An 18947-nucleotide genomic window follows, 5' to 3' on the forward strand; every position below is an offset into this window, starting at 1 on the left:
TCCTCTTCAATATCTCTTTCTCACGCACAAACACAGACTCTGTCTCCCAGGGTCTCATATTTCTCCATTGTTCTCTTGTATGTCGCTCACACACACCCTCTCTCCCTAGAGATATCTTGCGTTCCCTCGTATGTCTCTCTAACTATCACTCTCGTTGTGAAATATCTTTCTCTCTCGCAAACACAAAACTCCGTCTCTCTGGATCTCATTTCTCTCTGATATCTATTTGTATGTGACTCACACGCACCCTCTCTCTATCTCTCTCACACCCACACACATAACCCAGCCTTCTGATCCACTCGACTCCTATCTCTAATGCACACTAGCTAGCATCTTTATCTTTCTATTTATCTGTTTCTCCATCAACCTTCTTTCTCGCCCTCACTCTTGATTCCTATCACGCACACTACATATGTTTCTCTCTACATGCAGTCAAGTGCCCTCTCACACACATATATAACTTCACCCTTTGAACCACCCGACGGTCATCTCCAACACCCAAACTAGCGGATGTCCCTCTAGCTAGCATCTCCATCTCTGTATCTATCTGTAGTTTCTCTGTCAACATTTCTTTCTCGCACGGAGTCTTGCTTCCTATCACCCACACTATATATGTCTCTCCATACATATGCATTTATAGGTTGGTCTCTTTTGCACAATCGTTGCGCCTCACTCCCTCTGCTCGCCATAGATGCATGCTCCATCCCACGCCACTATCTCTTAAAGACAAAAACACATGCTCAATTGTCAGGACTTCTTCCATGCACTCTCACATGCATGCATATTGTCATACCGATCCGTCTCTCCCATGTCGTTGATCTTATGACTTATGTCTTCTTTCTTTTATCTCGATCATGCGCGCACGCACACACACACATCCCACGTATACATGTATACCTCTCACACATGCACGTTCAAGATCTCTATGTCTCCATACGTAGTTAATTACCCTCAATCCTAACGCCACATCGAATCGTTCTCCTCTTTTGTGCACATAACTTCCGCCTGGATGGGTAAAACACACACTCACACTTAACAATCTCCTTCTAGCTAACACCCCCCCCCCCCGCCTCTCACTCTTCCCCTATATCCCCGAAACCAATAAGACCATCCCTTAGTTTAATTCCCGCCTACATGCACCATTGATATATAGTAGTCTTCCTCGGTGTCTCTCGAACAAACACGTTCTCTCGAAGTCGACTCCTGTCACGCGCACACACCTTCTCTTCCCTCTCTACGGGCATTTTCTCTCTCGCACCCCATCGATGGTGGCCTCTGCCATACACATCACCTCTCTATGATGAAAGCCATGCACACTTAAATTACATCCGCCACAGAGGACCCCGCGACACACACACACACACACACGCACCCCCCCCCCAACACACACACTAAGACTCCATCTCTCTCTCTCACACACACACACACGCGCAAGCACGCATGCCCCCCCCCCCACACACACACTAAGACTCCATCTCTCTCCCTCTCTCACACACACACACAAACTAAGACTCCATCTCTCTCTCTCATACACACACACCCACACACACATTAAGACTCCATCTCACACACACATGCTCTAGGCGGAGCATTTGTTCCTACCACCCTTCATCCAACCTTACCCGTATGATAAACAATCACCTTTATTTACTTTCATAACATGGACAAATTCCACTTTACTTTAGTAGTCAGCAAACTTATCATCTGTACCCTTATAAAAAAACGAGTTGGTGGTGATGGTGTGCCTGCCATCTTGTAATACAGACCATATGATCTATATCTGAGGATAGAAACCAAACTATGATAATTTTACAAAAGATACCGGCACCTCTCTCCACATCATTATCTCCCGCAACCTCATTGCTCAGCAATTAAAAAAGGAATAAGTCTCTAGAACAATCTAGCATGCATGGTGGCCGCTGCCGCCTGCCGGCGCCGTCCATCCCCATGCCTCCGCCCATTCCGACCACCAGTCACCACCACGCTCCACTCCTCCTCGCCTTATCTCTCATCTTTCATTTTTTCGATGACATTCTCGAGATACCAGTTTTCCGATAAAATTCTTGAGATATCATTAGTTTTGACACATGGGATTACTCCTGCATGGGTCAATCACAACAGGTGTTCTGTAAAAAAATGCATATTGATGTTCCGTGCAATGCACGAGAATCTTGCTTGTAATTATATAACGCAAATCACAAGCAGCAAGTGACATATTTTTGACACAACCACGTTAACATGGCCACGTAAATCACTAGCTAAAGTAAATACCATTATACTTATATCCTGATGCAAAAGGTTGAGTACATGTCCGAAGAGTAGAGTCACACACACGCACTCTGTCTCTCAGAATCTCTCTCACACACACACCAGTTACGTGACGCCCACTTAAGCAGACACGTATGTTACAATTTGTGCACCCGCGGGTACACGTGATGCTGCGCATTTATTTAAGTCGAAAGGCGAACCCAAACAGTAGCCACATTCATTCCCCACCCGCCGCCTCTTCTCTGGTCGTCGTCGCCCGGTAGCCATGGGCCGGCCGAAGGTAACAACATACGCCATACTCCCGCCAGAGCGGCGCTTTAATATGGAAATTTTAGTGGTCATGCATGCATCTTTTTGTGCTAGTACTCCTATGTAAGGGTTGATCGGTCGCTTCCCGCGGACGTGCGCGGGCGGTGGAAGAGGAAGGAGAAGGGAAGCGGGCTGTGGAGTAACATTTTTTACCATAATTACTTAGGAAACTGAGTGCAATAATTGAGTAGTTTTGCAAACTACCAGTACTACACCTGAAACAGTTCAAAACCTATACTCCCTTGCCAGCGTGCTTCCCGCGTGAAACGGTCAGCGTCGCCCTGGAGCGTCAGTGCCACATTGGGCATCTACAATGCAGGCGCTAACGCCAGGCGCCAGGGTCAGGATCCCGGCCGTTTCCTCGTAATCCCGTCCAAATCCTGAAATTTGGTTAGCATCGATGCCATAAGAGTCGTCCGGCGCTAAACGAGCTGCCTGTTCTATTTTTTATGCGTAGCGCCCATACGCTGGCTCTCACCGTTGCATGCCTGGACTCCAAGCCGAGGCGCTAGGAGAAAATCCTTTTTTATTCCTAATCAAGCGCCTGATTAGGCGCCTTGCGATGGAGATGCCCTTAATGCCCGGCCAGAGCGGAGGCGACCTCTCACTCGCGCCGGCTTTGAAGTGGCGCGATGGCCGAGAGAGCGCCGCTTCCCGGTGCACGCGACTGCTCCGCGTCGAGATTGGCCATAGGCCCTGTTTGGATCCATGGGTTAGAGTTAGTTTGAGCTAGTTGGGGCTCAAATAGCCCTAAACTATCCAAGCATGAGGGTTTAAATTGGAGCAAGTTGCACCGAACCCACCAAAAAAAACTATCCCACCCAAGAGGTGCTAACTGGAGATAGTTCTCATTGGGACCACTGAAAAATCACTTTTCTCTCTCCATGAAGTGCATTTATTGTCAATCTAACCCTGTCACCCAAACACCTCTTTGGCTACAGTTAGTTCAGGGTTAGTCATGAGTTAGTCTAACCTCTAGCTAAGTTAGAGTATCAAACAGGAGCAGTATAGGACATGCAAGTTGCTCAAAGCATACAGGAAAATTCGTACGTGAAAGGATTTTTTTTCTTTTTGAAAACGGAACATGAAAGGATTTTTTTTTAGAATGCTCTTGGCATGTCGCTAACATGTGATAGTTAACCGACCTCAATAGACGGCAGAAACGCCAGCCCGCCGCACTTTGATAGAGACGAGGAGGGAGAAGCGATACAGACTGCTGGATTACTAGAGATAGGTGTCACACGGAAGCCAAGAAATATGGTGATAGCGTGGGTTAGCCATGTACTATTATGATACTACACTGGGCTACCGTGTTTCGTACTCTTCCAGTCCACTATGGAGATGATTGGTTAATTTTATATCGCTGAATAATATTAAATATTATGAGTGCAAACGCTCCACCACGAGGTTCCTTGCTCCTTCTCGGTCGTCCGGAATCTATGTTCTTCTACTCTATTTTTTTACATGAGCTTTGTTCATCCTTTTGCCAACACGCGAGACATCTAGCATCAAGGTGCACGTGTTATGCAAGGATCGTTCCATCTATATGAAGAACACGTGGGACTGGAACTACAAGACGAACATGTACCCAGGAGTGGATGTACGAACCTGAGTAATGTAGCGCAGTAAGTGAAGTAGAAAGGCACAAATGGTATGAACATGCGTGGCATATAGGGTGTGTTTGGTTGCGTTCTCGTCTCAGCATAGTTGTTCCCTCTTCATGCATGCTCAACTCAACACCCCTCTTCATGCATGCTCTCTTCATGCATGCTTCTAGTGTATTTGTGCTAAACTAGTGTGGACTCATGCACCCTCCATACACTCTACCAAACACCCAAAAGTAGGTCGAGAAGGGAACTCTTGGGCGGCATTTGTCTCTTACTACGTACTACCACTAAATGTTGTACGTGCAATGCACGGTGATGTTATGGAGTACGTGCCTAAGTACTCTACTACTACTATATTAGTTGGAGGCACATATTAACTTTTATATTTGTTTACGTGTATGCCCCGAGACCTTCCAACTAGACGTGTCTTTGTCTCCAGGTCGCACTTTGTATCGTTCATACCACTAAGTACTACTACGTGTGGTCTTCGACCCAGAAGTGGAAGAAGTGGAGACGCTCTACCACACTGCTTTTTTACGCTGGGCTCTACCACGCTGTTCATGTCCCACTCCTTTCGCTGACGTGTGGGACATCCAACACGTGCCGTGTTTGGCACCCTTCGTCGTAAGAGTTGGAATGCTAGCATTCATCAGAAATAAAAAATAATTATAAATCGGCAGTGATACTATTTTTTTTGCAAACCAATCAGCAGTGATACTATACCACGCGGTTTCCTTGCTCCTCGATATCGGAAAGAATACTTCCGTTCGCCAACATGTGGGGCGTTGACCATCCTGGTCCACTTGCCATGCACGCAGAACTCCAAGGGAGTCACCCAGGTCGTCGCGCCGCAGTAACAATGACTAATGAGCCATCAAATCACAGGCCCACTTCCCACTTTGAAGTTGCTTGGACGAAGGAACCATCATGACTTCGTTGAATTCCACCTCTTGAAGAAAACTATTGTACCAGCAGTACTGCTAGCTACAGTAGTTACTCCAACAGAGACCTCCTTTGGTTCATAGGACAGGAATATGAAAATCATAGGAAGTGAGATGACATGCATCTCAATTCCTATAGAGAAAGAGATTCCATTTGATGCTTAGGATAGGAACTTTTCCATTTAGTCTAGGCTAATGTACTGGTAATTTGCTCTAAAAACTACAGTAGTTACTAGTAGTACTGATACATGCTCGTACGCACACACACACAAACTACTAGTACTACTACTTCTCACATGCTGGCCAGACACCGTCGTTCTCCTTCCCGGCTTTGTCGGCGACACCCCACCGTGCTTGGATCTCCACCGACCTCTCCGCAGCAGCGCGTGCGTCCTTTTGTTTCTTGCGGCGGCGGGCCTCTCTTTTCTTGAGTGCTTTTTGACTTTTTCGCTCCCTCTGTGCGGCTTTGGCCGCCTCTTGCTCTACCGCCCATTCGGCCTTGGCATCTTCAAATTCCTCCCACATAGTTGTGAGGTCGCGAGCGGCGATGAACTTGACACGGCGGGATGCCATCGCTTCCCTACCATTTTGTGTGCGGTCGTGGGCAGCGAGGAACTCGGCGCGGCGGGATGCCATCGCTGCCTTACCGGTTAGTGTGCGGCGCGGTGGCATGAACGACGCTTGGTGAGAGCTCTGGGGTGGAGTGGTCGGACAACCGTATAGTGCATTGGTTTGTCAAGAGCTCAAGGATAGAAGACGAAGCAAATTTGGATTCCCCTTCAATCCTGGTCATTTATTACCGAGTAAAATGCATTGGCGGTCATCGAACTTGTCTTGATAGCTCACTTTGATCATTGCATACAAGATATGGTGATTATACGGTCACTGGCTCAGCGTATAGCTCCGTATTTGTCTGGTTGACCAGTCAAACAGTCCGCATGCGCCTCATCAGCTCGTGTTCTTTATCTATCTATGCGGGCCTACCTATCAATGGAGAAAGAAATACTGTAAAAACCAAAATTATGCTAGAGTCCGGACCGCTTCCGGAGCCCGCTCTCACCGCCCTGGCCCCTCAAGACGCCAGCTGCCCGCCGCATGCATGCATAGCAAGTAGTACTCCTTATGTGGAGGAGAGAGAGGCATTGACAAAGTCAAGGAGTGGGCTCTGCAAGAGCCCGTCTCTACACGTGCTCCTAGGTATGACAAAATAATTCTAAAAAAAGGCATAAAACAATTGTGTCTTAAAAAAGAAAGGTAAAAAACATTTGAGAGGAAATAGATAGAGAGAAAGTGAGAAAAAGATGTAACCTGGGCATTACATGAGGAAGGAGGGAGTGGTGCAGATGCCAAGTTCACTGGGCTGCCGTGTTTCACACTCCTCCATCGTAACAGTGGAGACAATAGCTTTCATCAAAAATAAATAATGAATACTCGTTGCTCGTCCTCTATATCGAAAAGAATACTTTCATCTGCCAACATGTGGGACGTCGACCATCCTAGTCCACCTGCCATGCACAAAATTATCCTGGTCTACCCCGGTCGTATCGCAGGCCCAACCTTTCCCACTGTAAGTTGTTCGGACGAAGGAACCATCATGACTTCGTTGAATTCCGCTTCTTCAAGAAAACTTATTGTACCCGCAATACTGCTACCACACGCGAAGACTGGACGGCACTGTACCACGTCATATCACTGAAAGCCACTAGGCCAAACTAGCCCGCCTAGGTCATCTACTTTGGAACGAAGGGAGTACGTCTCTGCACTGCTATGATTTTGTGTTGCACGTCATATCACTGAAACCCACTAGGCCAAACTAGCCCGCCTAGGTCATCGATCGCTAAGCCTAAAATTTTAGGAGCTAGGGCTATTGGTCGATCGACGAGGGATAAGTATAAGCATACCACGAGCTCATCAGCCCCAACGTTTCTCTTCGGTGAGTGTTTTGCAAGTACTATAGCTCGCACAGTAGCTAGCCTACTAACACCAAGAATCATCAAACAAGCCCTGCTGATATGATAAACAGTTCAAACTTACATCTAATCATGCCATATATTACATCAAAAGCTGGTGAGGATACATCTGTTTCCATAACTCGGAGAGGGTTCGCATGATTCATCGCATGATTCACTATCAAACAAAAGTAGCAAGATCCGCCCACACAAGACAGTGCACTAGCCCTAAGATGGTTTGATAACACGCATCGTTCTGGTAATTAAACACATGGCAATGCAAACTACCCTGAAGGATTTGCGCGACCAACTATTTCTTGTCATCGACCTCTCAGGCAATGACCACAGCACGGACAGCGGCATGGGAATCGATTTCTGGGGCGATGTCCACAGGACTGATCGCGACATCGAAATCGATCTCTAGGGCGATGTCCATAGGATGGACAGCGGCATCGGAATCGATCTCTGGGGCGATGCCAACAGGACGGGCCACGACATCGGAATCATCAAGGACGTCCACCGGCACCTGCACAACCCTAACATATTAGCAAGCACATTGCAAATAATCAAAAACCACAACTATGGTAATAAGCCATTATTTTTTACCTTGTGCAGCTCACCGGGGGATCTCAACCCTCCGGGGGCCATCTCCTCGTCCTCGATGGGGGCCATCACCTTGCCAAGGGAATACTGCTTCTAAACGGCGACTATCTCCTCAAACTCGGTCTTGAGCCTCACATAGGTGGCAATCAGAGTTCCTGGGGTAGGCACGGTGGGGCCCTTGTTGTTCTTCCAACTTCCTTTGAGGAGTTCGTCCGCCAACATCCTCAACTCTTTGGCCAATGCTTGTTTCTTGGAGTTCTTCGTCTCCATGGGTTGGCCCGCCAACATGGTCAACTCGTTGGTCGGTGCTCGCTTCCTGGAGATCGCTGTCTCCAGTGGGTTGTCCGTCGGCAACTCTTTGCCTAGTGCTCCAGGATCCATCAATGAACTGACAAACAAAAAGCAATCGAAAGGAAACCACAATCGCAATGAAAACGGGAAAAGAATAGGATGTGAGAATCAGTCGGTGCTTCGCAAAAAGAAGATTCTTGGAATGAAAATATAGCAGCATAACTGATTCGCCCACCTTTCCTTCGTCGGTACAGAAGAAAAATGGCAGAAGTGAGTATCCTGGAGTGAGGTTTTCTTCAATAAAGGGAAGAAAGGGCTTGAACGAGCGTTCCAGTGAAACGATGGTTGCTTGATCCAATCCAACTTGGAGGCCACCTTACCACTGCTGGTAAAGGTGTGGGTTTTGTGATATGACGGGTCACGACGGCCACACCGGGGTTGCAGGTGAGTCTCGACTATAGCACCTCGCTGTGATTTGGTGGATGGCATGCGTGCCCGGATGCTTTGAAATGTCCCGCATGTAGATAGAGCGGCTAGTCATATAGGAGTGCTCAATATTGTGCACCGCGACCAAGGCGGAGAGGAAAATGAGAGAACTACGTAATTAATGCATGAGTTTAATTAGGGTAGTTTTGTAAAGTACGAGATACATTCCTCCAATCGCAAAATGCCTTGGTCCACGAGATTTGAGATTTGAGCCCTATAAACCGGAAGGGAGGGAGTACTGCACATGGTGTAGTCTAGTCACTTGTTGAAATCTCTAGAAAGGCAAATACTCCTTTCCGGTTTACAGGGCTATACTACTCCCTCCGTCTAGGTGTGTAAGTCATCTTACGAAAACCAAATAGTCCCAAAACACTTAGGCGCGGTGCATTAACTTCTACCTTGTTTCTTGTTTCTTGACATATCAACCAATAAGAGATGAGAGGTGTGCATGCTTTTAATGACTTGCAATGGCTAGTTCATTGCATGCAATGCTATTAATTAGCAAATAAACATTGGTGACCCCAGGAGGAAACGGTGCTAAGCGCGTGGACCGTTGCAGAATGAGTATCAACCAATGGATAATGGAGTTTAATTGTTAAACAATAGCAATTTTGTCTCATGCAAGAGCCTGGCTAGTACTCCGAGGAACCGCACCACGCGAGTGTTCGCAACTGCCATGTTTGGGTTGTGCTTGGCTCTTCGCCTCTTCGAGAAGACAAACAATAATAATGTTACTCCTACTTCTACAGTATCGAATCCACTGCTGCATGTCTGTCCACCTCGTGCGGGAGGGATAGCGAAAGCTTCAACTTACTGCTCCTGCCTTTGCGTCTATGACAAGTGGGCCCAACAGGTGGTTGGCCCTCCTATCATGCAGCCAAAGGTAGGTGCAGTTAAGGCACCGGAGCTCAGTCCGCGAGGGAGAGGGCGTTGTAGTAATCAAATTTCTCGGTCTTGTACGAGTTGACGAAGATAGGGGTTGCTTGCTTGCTAGGGTTGCTCGCTAGGGTTGCTCACTACGTATATATATAGGCCGGAGCCTCCGCGCTTGCTTGCTAGGGTTGCTCTATTCACACACTCTCATCCTCTCCAGATTTAAACAAGATAGGGGTAGTAACACTGTCTTTCTCCCTTCAAAAAACATTGGCTTTCTATCCTCACCGCTGGTTACAGATCTGGACGTATCCCCCTCCGCCGATGAAGGGGAGGAGGGGTAGCGTTTAGGCCATCGTCGACAGCGAGGGAGGAGACCCACTGCCGGACGCACCGTTATCTCTGGCCGAGCGCCAGCGCGGGAGGTCCTCCGATCCCTTCGTCTTTGCCTGTGGGCGGATCCGGCCTCCCTCCGCCCACCTATCCACATCCCGACGACCTTCAGGTATATCTTCGTTCGAAACCGCCTTAGCTCTACTTCCCCAGCTCGCTACGTCGCTGCATGTGCATCATTTTCTACCTCTCAGCCCCTCTTGATCGGATGGTCCAACGTCACATATTTTTCTTCTTCTATTGTTAGAGGTAAAGCTACTTCATGGAGTCGAATCTTGTACTCCCTCCGTCCAAAAATACTTGTCATTGAAATGGATGTATCTAGATGTATTTTAGTTCTAGACACATCCATTTTGATGACAAGTAATTTCGGACGGAGGGAGTACTTGGTTCAAATAAGAAATAAAGTGGGGGTGGGGGGATTTAGTATGTACATTGGACTTGGTACAAACAGGAAGGAAAGGGGGTGAAAGTAGTACAGACTGGTCATCCAACCGGTGTCTTGGTCGAAAAGGGAAATATAGGGGTAACGCTGTACACAGTGGTATGACCAGGAGTAGATTTGCTATCCACACATAGGAGTAGGTGGCTAGAGTGAACAAAAATGGGACCAACCCCGATATGTTTATTGGATGTTTGTTTCTCGGGGCAACAAACTATGAATCACCACTTTATGCCCCTGTTTATGTACATGGTGCTGGACTGCTGGTGCACCCACTGTTATAAGCCATGACAAGTTTAGCCAAATGTTTTTGCCTGTAATTGTTTGAGACTCTGGCTGTTTCCTCTGTGCCTTTTTGTGCAAACAGGGATATCCAATTCACCTGGTTGCTGTTGTGACCTTTTTGTGCACTACACAAAACTCTTCTTAAAAGAAGTGAATTTTGTGTTGTTTAACTAGAATGTTAGAATGGAACAGTTGGTTCATTTTGGTGGAACTGCACAAAGGGAGATCTGTGTTCCAATCCTCACCATCCATATTGGCGCCATAACCTTCCTTTAGGTAAGAATGATATTTAATGCATGTGTTCATCTCTATTTTCTGACTGCCATGGGAAAATAATGTTGTTTTTTACTAGTACACTTGTACTCCCTCACTGACAAAACCAATTCTGAATTAGAAGGCCAATCATGTACTTGGTTTCACCAACTGGTGAGGAGAAAGAGAAACAGAGCATGAAGAAGAAGAAGAAGAAGAATAAACAGTGCCAAGGCGATCTTGCTGAAGCCAGAGGCCTCAGTCGAGGCCATTCAAGGCCTCCGGCAACGACTACCTTACATGTGAGACGATCCTCCAAGGAGCCCTTCCACTTCTGCTGTCTCACTTAATTAATTAGGAGTACTTAAGTGCCACTAATTTATTACTGCCTAATTTTCCTGTTGGAGTTAAACAAATCTTTAGTAGGACCCTATGCTGAATAATGTACGTGTGTATGTTTGTCTATGGAGGTGAATCATGTGGTGGAGCAGGGAGGGAATATTATTAGTGTAATGACATAATAGTGCTATTGTTTTGCATGTCAATTTATTGCCATTGGTTCAATGAGGCAATGTTTTGCGTATTGTCCATCATGAATTTGATGCTAATGGTTGCGTAATATGCTAATGTCTTCCTATCCTTTCTCACTAAGCTAATGAAGGTTTCACCTTGTTCCTACTTGTGCAAACAGGGATCATGTTGTGCCAATCATACATTAAATGGAACTACACAAGACAATATAATGAACTGTATCCCAGCCAGTGCTTTAACTCTGCTGGAAGTTCTTGATAATCTTTCGATATAATCTCAGCACTGGTAAACAAGAGTGATTCCAACCATACATTTGAAGTGCACAAAAATATATACTATTGTGTGATTCCAGTGAGTGCTTTATCATCTCTTTTGGAACTACATGAATAAGCCTTTTTTCTCAGGTTGGTACGGGCCTAAGGCCTTCATCCATATTAGTTTGCTGTCATCTCTATTTGTATCGTGCTACTGTCATGAGAAACTCATTTATCTTTGCACGTTAAAGTTTTGTAACCTATGATAAATGGCAGTGCTTTGAGTGTTGAGTTGAGCTAATTGGCACTGATTAAATAAACTAATACCTCTCTTTAAGCAAGACTACTATGTTGCTAACTTTACCCATTAAGATAATGAGGGTGCTTCTATTTGTTAGTGTATGTTTCATAAACTAGTCCCACTATTACAGTAATCTCACTCTCTCAATATATGTGCCAACAGGGATGCTCGATTTTGGTGGAACTGCACAAAAACTTTGGGTGCTTCATTGCCTCAACAGCTTCCGTCCTTTCCTGTCACTCGGTAAACTCTGCATGCTTTCTTCCTTTGCTGCCAGTCGCTTGGCTTATCTCGGCTTCCAGTCAAAGGAAATAGTAATTGATATGCTACCTCACACAGGTTGGTACTGGTCTTTATCCTGATTATTGTGCCTGTCATATGTATTGGTAATTTGGTATTGTGCTACTATTTGCCAATTTCATAAAGGAGTAATTTGGAGCATGAACTCGCAGGCAAATCATTACATCGGGTGATTTCAGTAGAACTGCACAAAATGATCAGATGGACAGGTACTTATGCTGCTGCTATGTACTCCAAAGTTCACTCAGACAAGCATTGATGTTGACAAGAAGTGCCTATATTCATTCGAGTATCAACCGGCGTCAACCAATTGTCAAACTCCAAGTGTTAGGAGAGTGAACGCCAAAAATATTGCTTGGTGCATAGCCTAGAAAAACGCAGTCCAGTCTTTGGTCCCAACTTGTGCCTTTTGGTTATCGGCACATATGGTAGCGAACTATATGGCATGGAGTCTAATGATTCCAGACAAGTTGGTTGACGCGTATATTCATCTGGCACTTAATCAGTCTGCATGCCAAGGATGCTCCATTTCAGTTGAACTGCACAAAAAATTTGGGCGGTTCATTTTCTCAACCACCTCCTTTCTCATCTTCAATGTAGAATTTTGGCGAGATACAGGACCAAGATGACCCAGTAAACTGGTTGGATGAAAGTAGTGGACAAGTTGCTCAAACCTCCCTCGGCACAAGGCCACTATTTGAGGATAAACCTACAAGCAAAGTTCAGATTGTCTGTGCTGCCTCTTATGTACCCGAAAGTTTACTCGTACAAGAACTAATTTTAGCAAGAAGTACCTCCGATTGAACACCATTTACTAGTCTGTACCCTAGGTAATTAAAGTTCGTCCATGGATCATATTGGTTGTGATCTCAATCATTTGGATGCATAAACATACTGAACATGTGTATATATGAATCGTTTCGTAAATTATGTATGAATATTGTCGTGTGATCTATCAATCATTTGGATGCATAGATATGTTGAGCTTGTGTATATATGAATCTTTTGAGTTATTGATTGTGAATGTTGGCTATGGATATGAACGTGTCCTGTGAACCTGAGTTTGATATGAATGTTTACCTTTTCTGTTGTATTTGTGTGTGAACTTGTTAGTATGCCTACTGTGGGGTATAAAACGCAGGTCTCTTATAAAAGTAATGTTGTGGCCAATTTATGTTTTCCCTTCTAACCACATTATATATATTTATATTATTACTATTATCGTATATTTTATAGAGACTTATATATATATTATAAAAACATCCCAACTTATAAAAGTAAATGTTTAACGAAAGTTGGCAAGGAAAATCTTGGTTGTTTTTGACTCATAGGCAAGGAAAATCCTGGTGATTGCGTATAAAAGCTTGCGAAGATTTTAAGGACCAATCTAATAATAACGCGCTCATTTTTATTTTGAGCAATAACTCGCTAATTTCTTAATTATATATATATATATAATGTGCCTCTCCGGTTTACTCTTTGATATTAATTGCTCCTTCTAACATAACATTATACTCCCTCCGTCCGGAAATACTTGTCATCAAAATGGACAAAAAGGGATGTATCTAAAACATTTAGATACATCCCTTTTTGTCCATTTTGATGACAAGTATTTTCGGACGGAGGGAGTATATATAATGAGCCCACCTAATACGTGTATTTCAAGGAAGTGCAAATGGGCTGGGATTTCTTAGAAAATATAAATGGGCCTGATTGACGCGAAATTATTTGTTCACCCAGCCCAGCAAATGGACTGTACATTCTAGAAAACATGGGTTAAATATATGCCACATTTTTGCAGGCTGACATGTGGGCCAATAGGTCGAAGCCTACGCAGGGCGTTGTCAACTTGGTCAACAAATGATTGTGTTATCCACAGCCATTGGATTTATATCCAACGGCCGGCATGCACCTTCAATCTCTCGTCTTCTTCCTCCAGCGTCGCCGGGACCGCCTGGTCCGACCTCCGGCGGCTAGCAGCTCTGCTTAGCACGCATCACTGCGAAGCGCTACCCCACCGCCGGCCAGGCTATCCCTCCACCCCTCGACACCTCCTATTATTCTCCACAGACTACAGCCCCACGCCGCAACAGAACCAGTTATAACCCTTCTCCTCCTCTCAATCTGCGACTCCACTGCCGCGTTTTCCCATCTCCGAGTCGTTCCCGTCCGGGGCCTCGCCGTCGTCCACCGTCTCGCTGCGTTCAGTGCGGCGTGGTCAACAAACGAGAGTCATCGGAAGAGGACTTTACGTGGAGAGCCTGACGGCTGGGACCCACGAGGTCCATGGTCGCACGCAAGGAAAGTTCGTCCTTATTAAGCTGGAAAAAAATGTTTCCTCCACCTGACAGTTGGGACCCACCGGCTGTATCTTCGCACGGAAGGAAGTGCCTCCTTGTTTTGCGAAAAAAATAATTCATCCCGTTGACAGCTGGGACCCGTCAGATTTGGTGACTGACTTGTGGGCCTACTAAGCGGACGTGTACGCACGGCTTTGTCAACTTAATCAACAAATGATTCTAGCAGCTGGACCGTTGGATGTTAATCCAACAGCCGTGCTCCTTCTTCAACCTCTGTTCTTGCTCCTGTCTCCCATGGGCGGCACCGCGGCTGTGCTGCTGCGCACCTGAACCAGTGAAGTTTCTCACTCCTCTCCATCTGCGACTCCACTGCAGCTTAATAAATAGTAACGTCTTCGGTTTTAGCCCGGTTTTCCGTAGATTAACCAGGCAATTCTCTTCTTCTTAGTTAATCGACGAGGCAATTCTTTTGCCTCCGTTTCGAAAAAAAATAAATAGTAACGTCTAACTGAGCCAGTTAGTTAGATGCGTACACTTGGTGTAGTAGGATCTTTATTTAGTTTGATGCATACACTTGTTCTTTTTTGGTAGCCCTTTTGTAATGATGGCTGATGTTTGGTTTGGAAGAGAGAGCTGCGTTTCACTCTTCTGGCATGCTTACTGCTTCTGTTGCACCCCCAGCCCTGGTTGCTACTACTGCTGTTTTCAATGTACAATCAGTAGTATATTTCGTTTGTTGGTTGAATAAATGTGTTGTTAGAACGACAAACACAATGTTTTGGAAGTCGTTGCACGGTTCGATCCTTTAGTGCCCCGTACCATACGTAGTGCATACTATTTATCATACGGAACACATTTTTTTGAAACTCGGAACACATTTTCCACTTGTTGATAACATCCAGCCCATTGATGAAGGCCCAATAGAGAAGCCCATAATTAACTGGAAGGGAGGCTCTCACATGAATCCGGCCCAGGTACATGCTCATGGTCCCCTAAACATAAATAAGTAAATAAATAAAGCTAAATGCTCATGCACCAGTTCTTTGGGAAAATAGGTAGCCCAGTATTTCTTTTTGAAGAATACCCAAGCTAGGCCTATTTCTTTTCTCTGAATTACTGGGTTGCAAATCTTTCAAGACGAGGAGGGATGCATTCCGGCCTGGCTTAAGAGTATGGTCAATGTCTGTTAAAAGTAATATCAAAAGGGGTTGAAAATTCTAAAAAAATTTATAGCAAATGGGATATAAGTTTCTTTTTTGTTTTTGTTCTTCGCTGATATCTTATACGTATTTCATTGGATTTAACATGACATAGTACTAATTTATTTTTAAATTTTTTTTAGTATGGCTATTAATTTTTGGATTAAGAATATTTCATTCCCCAACAAAAATTTGCGAATTTTCAAAATTTCCCACATATTTAGTTAATTTTTTGACCCTGGTACTGACCAGAAAATGGCCAGGAATTCTAAAAATGGAAAACAGGCTGCAATAAATTCCATATGAATTAGAAAATGAGTAAAGGTTATAAAAAAATAGCAAATGGGTTGTACACGCCACAGATTTCGAGGCTGACTTATTTACGCAAGGCTTTGTTAGTGAACACACGATTCTAGCAGCAGTTACTGTTGGATGTCCATCCAACGGCCGTTGTGCTTCTTCAATCTCTGATCTTCCTGCTCCAGCCGCCTAAACTAGCGCCGGTGGAACTGCCTGCTCCCTCCTCTTGTGGCCCGCTGTGATGCCGCGCAGGCTTCCCCGGCCCACCCTACTCCCTCCGCTGGCCTGGTCGCACGCAATCAACTGCCTCCTTATTACGCGAAAAAAATGATTCCTCCCACTGACATCTGGGGCGCACCGGTTGGGAGGATGACCTGTGGGCCTACTAAGTTGATGCGTACGCAGGGCTTGTCAACTTAGTCAACAAACGATTCTAGCAGCAGTAGCCGTTGGATTTGAATCGAACGGTCCTCCTGCTTCTTCAATCGTTGCTCTTCTTGCACCAGCCGCCAAAACCAGCGCCGGGGAGACCGCCTGCTCCTGCCTCCAGTGGCCGGCTATGCTGCCGATGAGGCCTCATCGCCCCCTACTACTCCCACCGCTAGCCAGGCCCTGCGGCGACGGCAGCCTCACACCGCAGCCGAACCAGTGAACCCTCGTACTCCTCTCCGCGTGGGCATCCACTGCCGCGTCTTCCCCGGCTCCGCGTTGTCCCCTGCCTAGGCCTCGTCGTCGTCCATCGCCTTGGTGCTCTCGGCGCAGCGTGGTCAACGTGGTCAACGACATTCCATCAGAAGAGTACTGTACATGGAGAGGCTGACAGCTGGGTCCACGGTCACAGCCCAGTTTTTTTTGTGATTTGCCAAGTAAGTGGCTTTGTCAGGCCTGTTGGGCTGCAAATCTTTCAAGACGAGGAGAGCTTTCATTCGGCTGGCCGAGAAAATGGCCCATCAGTAATGAGAAATGGGTTGTACATTTTTAAAACACATCAAACCAGCAATTAGTTTCAAGTATCTTTTTTACATTTCAAGATTTGATATTATATTAATTTTTATGCGTGGAGAATTTGTTGGATTTTATATTGATATACATTTATTTTTAAAATCAGTTTGAATGTGAGTCGAAATTTCAGGATTAAAACAGTTAGGACCGCACCAAAATATGTAAAATTTCATATAATTTTTTAACCGTGGCCACAATATGGGCTGTAATGCTAACAAAAAGAATATGGGCTCCAAAAAAACTTAATAATTAGCAAATGGGCTGTAAATTATTAGAAATAATGGCAGAAGGGTTGTATGTTGTTTTCCACAAATTTGAGGCTTTCCTAAAAAAAAGGTTGACACACAAGCAGTGACTGTTGGATGGCCATCCAACGGCCGCCGTGCTTCTTCAATCTCTGCTCTTCCTGCTCCAGGCGCTCAAACAGGCACCAGCGGGACTGCCTGCTCCCTCCTCCCTGTGGCCGGCTCTGCTGCCGCGCAGGCCTCACCGCCCCACCGTACTCCCATCGCTGGCCTAGCCATCCCTCTACTCACCCACATCTGTTGTTATTCTCCGGCGACGGTAGATGAACCAGTAAGCCCTCGTACAGTCGTACTCCCCTCCGTGTGGGAAACAACTGCCGAGTCTTCCCTGCCTCTGTGTCGTTCCCTTCCTAGGCCTCGCCGTTGTCCACCGCCCTGGTGCTCTCAGCGCGGCCTGGTCAACGTGGTCAACGACCGACATGCATTTGAAGTGGACTTTACGTGGAGAGGCCAACAGCTGGGTCCACGGCCGCACGCAAGGAAATGCCTCCTTATTACGTGCAAAATAATGATTCCTCCACCTGACATCAGGAACCCATCGAAAGGGCATCTGTATTTTACGAAAAAAACGTTACCACCGCTGACAGCTCGGACCCACCAGCTATATCTTCGCACGCAAGGAAGTGCCTTCTTATTATGCACAAAAAAATGAATACTCCCCCTATTAGCTGGGACCCAGTATAGTGGCAGGCTGACTTGTGGGCCTACTAAGTTGACGGGGACGGAGGGCTTTGTCAACTTAGTCAATATGCACGATTCTAGCTCCAGTGATCGTACGAGTCCATCCAACGGTCGTAGTGCTTCTTCAACCTCTGGTCTTCTTGCTCCAGCCGCCCAAACCAGCGCCAGTCGTGCCTCGTGCTCCTGCCTCCCATGGCCGGCTACGATGCGGCAGAGGCCTCACCGCCCACTACTACTCCCACCGCTGGCCAGGCCAACCCTCTACTCACCCACACCCCTGGTTATTCTGCGACGACGGCAGCCTCACAATCGTAGCGAACCAGTGAACCCTCATACTCCTCTACGCGTGGGCATCCACTGCCACGTCTTCCCCGGCTCCGCGTCATCCCCTTCATAGGCCTCGTCGTCGTCCACTGCCCTAGTGCTCTCGGCGCGGCGTGGTCAACGTGGTCAAGGAACGGCTTCCATCGGACGTGGACTGTACGTGGAGAGCCTGACAGCTGGGTCCACGGCTGCAGCAAGGAAGTGCCTCCTTATTACATGCAAAATAATTATTCCTCCACCTGACAGCGGGGACCCACCGGACTGGCCACCGTATTTCACCCACCTGACTGCTGGGACCCACCAGCTACATCTTCGCACGCAAGGAAGTGCCTGACAGTCAGGACCCACCTGGTCGAAGCGTAAGTAGCATTGTCATTCTGGTCGCGAACGTGTACGTACATATATACTGGTGGATGTAGAGGCGCGCACGTGTCGTAGTAGAGGCGGCCAGGGTGCAAGAAAGAAAATACGGCCACGTATGTGTACATACGGGCGGGGTCTCGAACGCCTACTCGCGCATACGTACGGCTAGGGCTCGTGTACATGGCTGGGTCAGAACAGAGAAACAGCGTCGTTGTCGTGTTCATGGGGAGGCAACGGAATGCGTCGTGTTCATGGGGAGGCAACGGAATGCGTCGTGTTCATCGGGGGGGCTTGGATGGAACAGGCGATGGAAACAAGGCCTGCCGTACCGCAGAACGGAGGAAACGGCCTTGTGTTCGACCGGCCATGTTCGAAACGGGATCCTGTT

This window comes from Triticum urartu, chromosome 1, assembly GCF_003073215.2.
Source record: "Triticum urartu cultivar G1812 chromosome 1, Tu2.1, whole genome shotgun sequence".
NCBI classification, from domain to species: Eukaryota; Viridiplantae; Streptophyta; class Magnoliopsida; order Poales; family Poaceae; genus Triticum; species Triticum urartu.